Genomic DNA, 7,275 nt, shown 5'->3' with positions numbered 1-7,275 from the left:
TATGTACAAGCTCATAGAAGCTTTGTATTCAATGGCTATGCAATTTTTATTAATTTCAATTAAAGCTGCTATTTCACTCAGTGACTACAGGCAATCAGCGCTGGTTTGCTCATCGCGTCATCTCAAAATGAATTTAAATTAACTACAATAAAAGTACATACATATACATAAATAAATAAATAAATACTACATACACATATGTATAAATATACGTAAATTAAATATAGTACATAGGTATTTTTTTATATATTAAAATATTCACCTTTGCTGTTAGTGCCTTTCAGACTTCTATATATAAAACGTTGTATGTATATATAGAATCGAAGGCATTTGTATGCGAATATGTAATCTTGAAATATGTATGTATTTACTTGCTTTGTTGCTTGCTTGTAGTTCTATTTAAGCATACTTATACAGATTCAAACAAATGTACATGTGTACATATAGTATATATGTATGTATAAGTATAAAGTATACAAATGTTTTTATTGTAACTTTTATTGCACTTTTTGCAATCTACTACGCTGCTCTTGTTGTTGCTTTTTATCTTTTCTTGTTGTTAAATGAACAATGATTTGTTCTGATGATTCAAAAATAAAAATTGCAGTTTAGTAATTTCTCAGGGGTTACTGGTGTTGCTGCTGTTATCGTCGTGCTCACCGCTTTTTTTTTGCTGGTATTTGACTAATAAATTAGTTATATCCGTTTAATTTTTCTAGTTATAAATTATTGAAATTCGTTGCGATTTGTCGGATGTGTCCTGCTGTTAATGATGCTTTGTTGCTGTTGCTGACTTTTCAATATTGAAGTATTTTTCACTTAACTTTATTATACATATGTAGTAGCTGCTGCTGCTGTTTTATTATGGTAGTTTATTTATTCTCAAACGTACGAATGTATGCACATATTTTTTGAAAATCCTAGAAAATGGTATTTTTTTTAATGCTTTAAAACACGCAATTCATACTACATAATCTCATTAGCAAAAGAAAACACTTAGACATATAAAAATTACACAAGCATACGTATGTAAGTTTTTCATTAGCAGCAGAGTCACGTGTTTGCTGAATTTTGATTCACTTGAAAATCGCGTCTTTTACGAGTATTAAATTTTTTCTATATTTTTTCAAATTGGCTCCTCACAGTTGTAATTTTTTTGACTGTAGTTTATAGAAAATCTTGAATTTACCGCTTTTCTTTGCCACAAAGTCTGCTGCTAATTGTGTTGCTGGCTACTAGCTGGTTGTCTAAAAATCAGGGTCTCATCGAACCACTGCACTTAAACAATAACCTTCAATAGATTTCGCTTTCGTTACCGAAATTTCGTTCTTTTTCTCTTTTTTTTTTCAGACAGCAAACTCGCACAGGCAAATGTACGTTTACCTACATACAGTTAATTACGCGTTTTTTAATATTTTACTAAATTTTTTTTTAATTATTTCTCGATNAACCATCTAAAGAAGGAGAAATCAGCTGACACGGAAAAATCTAAATTCCGCAGATTTCTGCGCTACGGGCTACAACTACAGAAAAATTCTGCGGTGTTGAGTTTTCATTTACATGGCGCTTTGGTAAGACAGATCGTGTCAGCTGACTCGGGTTTACGTACCGGTAGGTTTACGTTCTTGACTAATTTCAGCTTGAGCGGTGGTCATATGTATATTCTTTCAGCGCACGTTTCTTCAATACCTATCTTTGATGTTTCCTTATACATATTTTCTATTTCTTAAAATGCTTCACTAGTCCTCCTCTCCCAGCAACATGTACGTACACGCATACATATGTATGGATATGTACTGCCTATTTACTTTGCATCATTTGATTTAGTTGTTTTGCTGCTGCTGCCTTTGCATTTATAGGGCAGTAGGTTCTTGCGTATGTGTGCAAGTGCACCAGCCAATTGCACCCTACCTACACCAAATAACAACAGCTTGACGCATCTCCCAACACAATGCATTGGCTCTTGTTGCTCTCTTGCTTGTTCGCATTCGTGAAATACTCTTGGTTTCGTATACGCCGCGTAGGCTGATAAATGCGCACAGCCCTTGCACTCGAAATGAAAGTACATATTTCGTTTGCAATTGAAATTCTTTATTTTTTTACGCCTTTATTTAGTTTCATTACTTTACTTTAGAGTATTAGTTACTAAAATAGCAACAACAAACTGCAGTGTAAAGAGCGTATTGCAAGAGCTTGTATCGCATTTCAAGAGCTAAAGCTTTCGTGAAGCATAACTCGGCATTTTTTAAGTGGACACAAAATAAAAATTAGAATATGAAGCGAAACGCCATGCGTAGAGAAGTAGATACTGCATTTTCTTAGATGGGAATATATAGCCTAATATTTCATAATTAGGTTAGGCATTCTTCCAACTAAAACGAATCTATAACAAACAACGAAAACGGCGAATTTCCTGAAGCAAAAAGGAAAGCTTGCGCTGGAAAGTACCTTCGATCTAGTCTAGACGATTTTATAGCCGCGCCGTTCAATTAAAGTAGCTTAGGTCACTTTATAAGGTTTGACTTTGAATTTAAAAAATAATTAATTTCTATCGAAAATTTTTACATTTTTATTAAGCTTCTATTAAAAGGACATTTGAACTACACCTATGGCTAGTTAAACGTTAAAATATTTTTTGGGACCCAATGAAATGTTGCATGCCCTTTGTATATCCCGACGTAGGCTAATTTGATTGAACGGCACAGATATGTACACATGTAAAACCATTTTTTAACCAACTTCACAAAAAGGAGAAGGTTATAATTCGTAGGAATATTATTTTTGCATTTTTTTTTTGTATGTTACCGCATAACTTTGGACCCGTTAACCGATTTCTATAATTCTTTTTTTAGGAAAGGCATTACCTCACAGGTGGTCTCATACTAATTTGGTTTAAATCCGATAATTGGATCATGAAGAAATTAACGATAATCTAAAAATTGTATTATGAGAATTGAAGACGTTATTGTTTTTTGCTAAAAAATATTACTTGTTCTAAAAACAAAGCGTATGCAATTTGCACCAATATTGCCGCTTCTTAATTATTATTATGGGCAACCTCTAAAGTGATCTATTAAGCGTAACCCTCCCCAGCACTTCCAAATGCCGGTTTGTTCCAAATTTCAAATAGATTAAGTGTAGCAAGCACCAACGAAGTGAGCTAGTCTGCACCTAGAAAGACCGTCACATTCACAGAGGATGTATTCTGGCGTTTCTTCGTTCAGCTTACAAAACGATAGACGTTTGTTTCTGAATTATATTAATTTTCCTGAGGTAATAGCGAAGGTAAGAGTTTTAAGGTCCTATCTGCCTTAGTTGATTAGTTTATTTGAAGCTATTTTTGAAGGCCAGATAAATCGTTTGCTTTCACTGGACATTTGATCCAGTGCCTTCTGAACATTTTGTCTACCCAATAAGTCCACAATCGGGTTGCGGATCATGAAATACTGCTCTTTGTATCGCTAGAAATTCAGCCTCTTCGTTGTCATCATATCCGTCATGCCCCAGTACCCATCCTAATATAACTGTGTTCTTGGCTCGAGGAGCATTTAGGACATTGTAGAAATCATGCTCTATATAGCTGAAGATAAATTTTTTTTGAAATTTGAGTGCCAGTGACATAAAAGAAGATAAATATATATCTTGATGACAAACTCTCACGGTATCCTCACCGAGATAATGATATTCAAATGGCCAGGCGCTCCATCTGGACATGCGGAAAGCTAATGAGGAGGAACTGGCCTATCAGATCCAAATATGCTGGGCCCCCGTCTGTTAAAGAAATACAGGAGTAACAAAAGTTGGTCACGCAGCCTGCCACAGTAAACTACAATGACTAGCCAGAGTGGGCATTCCAGCAGCGATGACTACAACACCAACGCGCTGCTCACGAGGCACTACTTGTCCTGTCACCTTTGCACAGCGTTACAATGAAAGACGGCTTTTTACAGCAACACTCATCTTAGGGGACAATGTGGAGGATCAGAAGCTTAAATATTCTTTCACTCTAAGGGCTATGGAAAATATGAAGCATTGCGCTTAAGCTTTGTAGGCCAGTGTCTTCGGATGATTTACTTACGACGCAGTTTTCACTAATAGAACCAACTATTAAAATTAATAACCAAAACTGCGAAAGAACAGCCACATTTGATATACGGGCGGGACAGACCTAGAGACTATACTAGACAATACAAAAGGCTCAGGCCGAAATTCATGCCATTAAACTATTTGTAAGGCAATTTATAGAAAATGTTCGACTAAAAAACACGCTGTTGTGAGATCGCCTTCAGCTTTTAATACCTAACGCCATTTGGAGGCAGATATTTTCGAGGACCAGAACCTTTCATCAGTCTTCCGTTCGGTGGAGAAAGAAGGAAGTGCAACATTACTAGACAACTACGCAAGATGGCAGATAAACGGAATCCTTAATTCTGGAAATGCCAACAAGGAGAACCAAATCAGTCGTTCATCTTACTAGGCACGTAGTAGGAATTTTTACAGAGTTTCTTACTACATAGCCACTGCAGGGTGATGAAACACTTGTCAAACTTTTTAGTTATTAACTCTGACCAGTGCAAGCTGTATCACGAGGAACAGGAAACAGCAGAGCACGTTATGTGTCACTGTGTAGTAGTTTTTTTAGTGGTCGCGCAGGTGGGTTTTTTATAAAAACGCTGATGTTCTCAATTTTTTTATTTTCTTGACATGTTAAAGTTCAGGTAAAAATGTGGTTTTTGCATATAATTACTCTGGTATTATTGGGGAGCATTCCCTTATTTACACACCTGTCTTGGATAGTTAGAATGGGCCTAATGCCCGAAAATATGCCCCCGAAAAGATACTAGTAAAATTAAAACGTGGTTACTGAACGATTTATGCGTTGTCATGGGTTGGAACTTGTTATCAGGGGGTTTCTGGGGTTGCTGATTAGGAATTTGAAGTCAGTTTTTCAAAATTCAAAATGGCGGATCCAATACGGCGATCAAATAAAAAAAAAATATTAAAATTAAAACGTTGATACTGAACGTTTTAAGCACTTTCAAGGGTTGAATCTAGTTTCCAGTGGGTTTCTGGGGTTGCTAATTACGAATCTGATGTCAGATTTTCAAAATTCAAAATGGAGGTTAAGAGAATCAAAGAAATCGGTCTAGCCAAGGATTTTCCTTCATTGAGCACATGGAACTGCAGACAACTTGGACTCGTAACGTGGCACACAAACATGACTGTTATCGGCATACATGGCAATCCCATTTTCCCTAGCTACCTTGAAGAGAATAAGGCAGCGGAACAATTTTTGTTGTCTGGCTTAACACAATGTGTAGTAGAGTGGTAAAAAATTGGACCCCCTTAGGATTATTCTATACAGGAAAAAATTGTACCCCTGATATCAAAAAATGTTTAGGGAGTGCTCGAAACGCTCAAATTTTTTCATGCATTTTATATGGGAAAAAAAAGAACTTTTCGTAGAAATGGTATAGAATTATATCCCTAAATACTTTTTGATTTCAAAATAAAAAATAGGGATACATTTTTTTCCGACTTTACTTTTTCACATGCATTTTTGGACCACACAACACAAAATTATATAATATTTATTTATTTTATTATAAGAAGATATGTAAACATTTTGAGAATTAAAAAAATTTCGCAATTTCCGCTCTCTCTCTCTCTCTCTATGCAGTATTTCGTGATACTTCAACTTGTCTATGGATGAATGTGTATTTTTTTAATTTTATTACCTGACACAAATCTCTAACAAATGCTTAAACTATGGGATTAGTTATAACGAGTGTCACAAATATATAACTAATATTTCTTAATATATCAAAACTAAATAAGTACCCAATATTTACAGTGGTGGTCACATGATTTGGAGAGCTTTTCTTTACAAGCTTTGTGCATTTATTTTTTCTTTCTATTTATTCAAAAACATAGTTTATACCACGGTGAAACCCATATAAACTGGTTCAACAATTTTAAACAATCGTCGAATTTAAAAAATGGTCATCAAAATATTAAACTTTTTAAAAATAATTTCTACAAAAAATTCGAGTTTGCAGTTTGGTAGTCATTAAATTTTAGTGTAATATTGTGCAAGATTCACGTAGCTAAGAACTCACGATTGATTTTTGTGAAATTCTTCTTTTTTTCTGACAGGGTTGCTCATTTATCTTATATAAAAAAGTTTTCGAACAAACTGACAACTAAAAAAAAATTCTCAAAAATCAATGCTAGTTTTTAGCCGCTTGGAACTTGCACTAAAATTGAAAGGGCTATAAAACTCATATCCGAATATTTTCTAGAAATTCTGATTCAAAAGTTTAAAATTTTGATGGCCATTTTTTTTAAGTTTGGTAATTTTTTATAAATCCTTTGGAAGGTTTGAAACTTTGGGTTACATGGTTTTCGTGTGGTACTTTTATGGAAGAAAAATTTAAACAAAATAAATAAAAAATAAATGGTCAAAGCTTGTGGCTTATGTGGCCACCACTGTACATAATTAAATTGGTATTTTTTTATTTTATTTTTTAAATATTATTTGCATGCAATACATACATAAATCTCTTTCCACAAGTTATCAATGAAGATGCCAAGCGAGCATAAATGAAAAGCTTTCAAAATTGATTGGTTGATGTTGGTTGATGGTGGTCAAATGCGATTTGAGCTTGGAAATCTGGTGAAGATAGAAATGGTGAAGTTAATATAATGAACATGATTTTTGTATGTTTGTATGTTTGCATATATTTTTAAGTTGGCCAAATATTTAAATATGTAGATTAAATAATGTAAGTGTGCTAACTAGACTCTAAATGTGTAGAGAAAAGAGTACGAATTTGTGCATATATGTTTATACAAATGTACACATCGTCACGACTAATGCAAGAGTGTCCTAAATGCCATTTTTTTGTTAATGTATCTTTTACAAATTTCTCTTAAGAAATGCGCCCGTATACCAAAAATTCAAAGCTATAACTTAAAAAATACGAGATTATTTAAAATCTTTAGATCAGCACTGTAAGCACTTTCAATGTTAATTTAAAAAGTTTTTTACTTCTTCCAAATTTTTAAATTGGACCTCTTGCATTGACTGTGACGATATATGAATACAAGTTTTCGAAAATGTTGGTGGCGAAAAATATAATCGATACAAATTAAAAAATGATGCGGGAAAAACTAAAAAAAAAAACGGTTAAAAAGAATGTCCACATACAAACTTTCTCATTTTATTATAAGCGCCGTAACGGTTAGCGTTTGCATATAAAAACAACCGTAACT

The 7,275-nt window shown here is 33.9% G+C and overlaps 1 long non-coding RNA gene across 1 annotated transcript; it reads right to left on the bottom strand.

Annotated features, from left to right (window-relative positions):
• Positions 1 to 467: 467 nt before the first annotated feature.
• Positions 468 to 1,443, bottom strand: LOC108378901 (uncharacterized). Its single transcript, XR_001849441.1, has 2 exons — positions 1,190 to 1,443; positions 468 to 920 (listed from the first exon to the last, which is right to left on the bottom strand). It is a non-coding gene; the product is annotated as an uncharacterized LOC108378901 (long non-coding RNA).
• Positions 1,444 to 7,275: the final 5,832 nt, after the last annotated feature.

Source organism: Rhagoletis zephyria, unplaced genomic scaffold (genome assembly GCF_001687245.7).
Source record: "Rhagoletis zephyria isolate East Lansing unplaced genomic scaffold, Rhagoletis_zephyria_1.1 Rzeph_scaffold_15192, whole genome shotgun sequence".
NCBI lineage: Eukaryota > Metazoa > Arthropoda > Insecta > Diptera > Tephritidae > Rhagoletis > Rhagoletis zephyria.
Note: the sequence above shows the minus strand (reverse complement) of the source record. Positions and strands in the feature narration are given on the sequence as shown.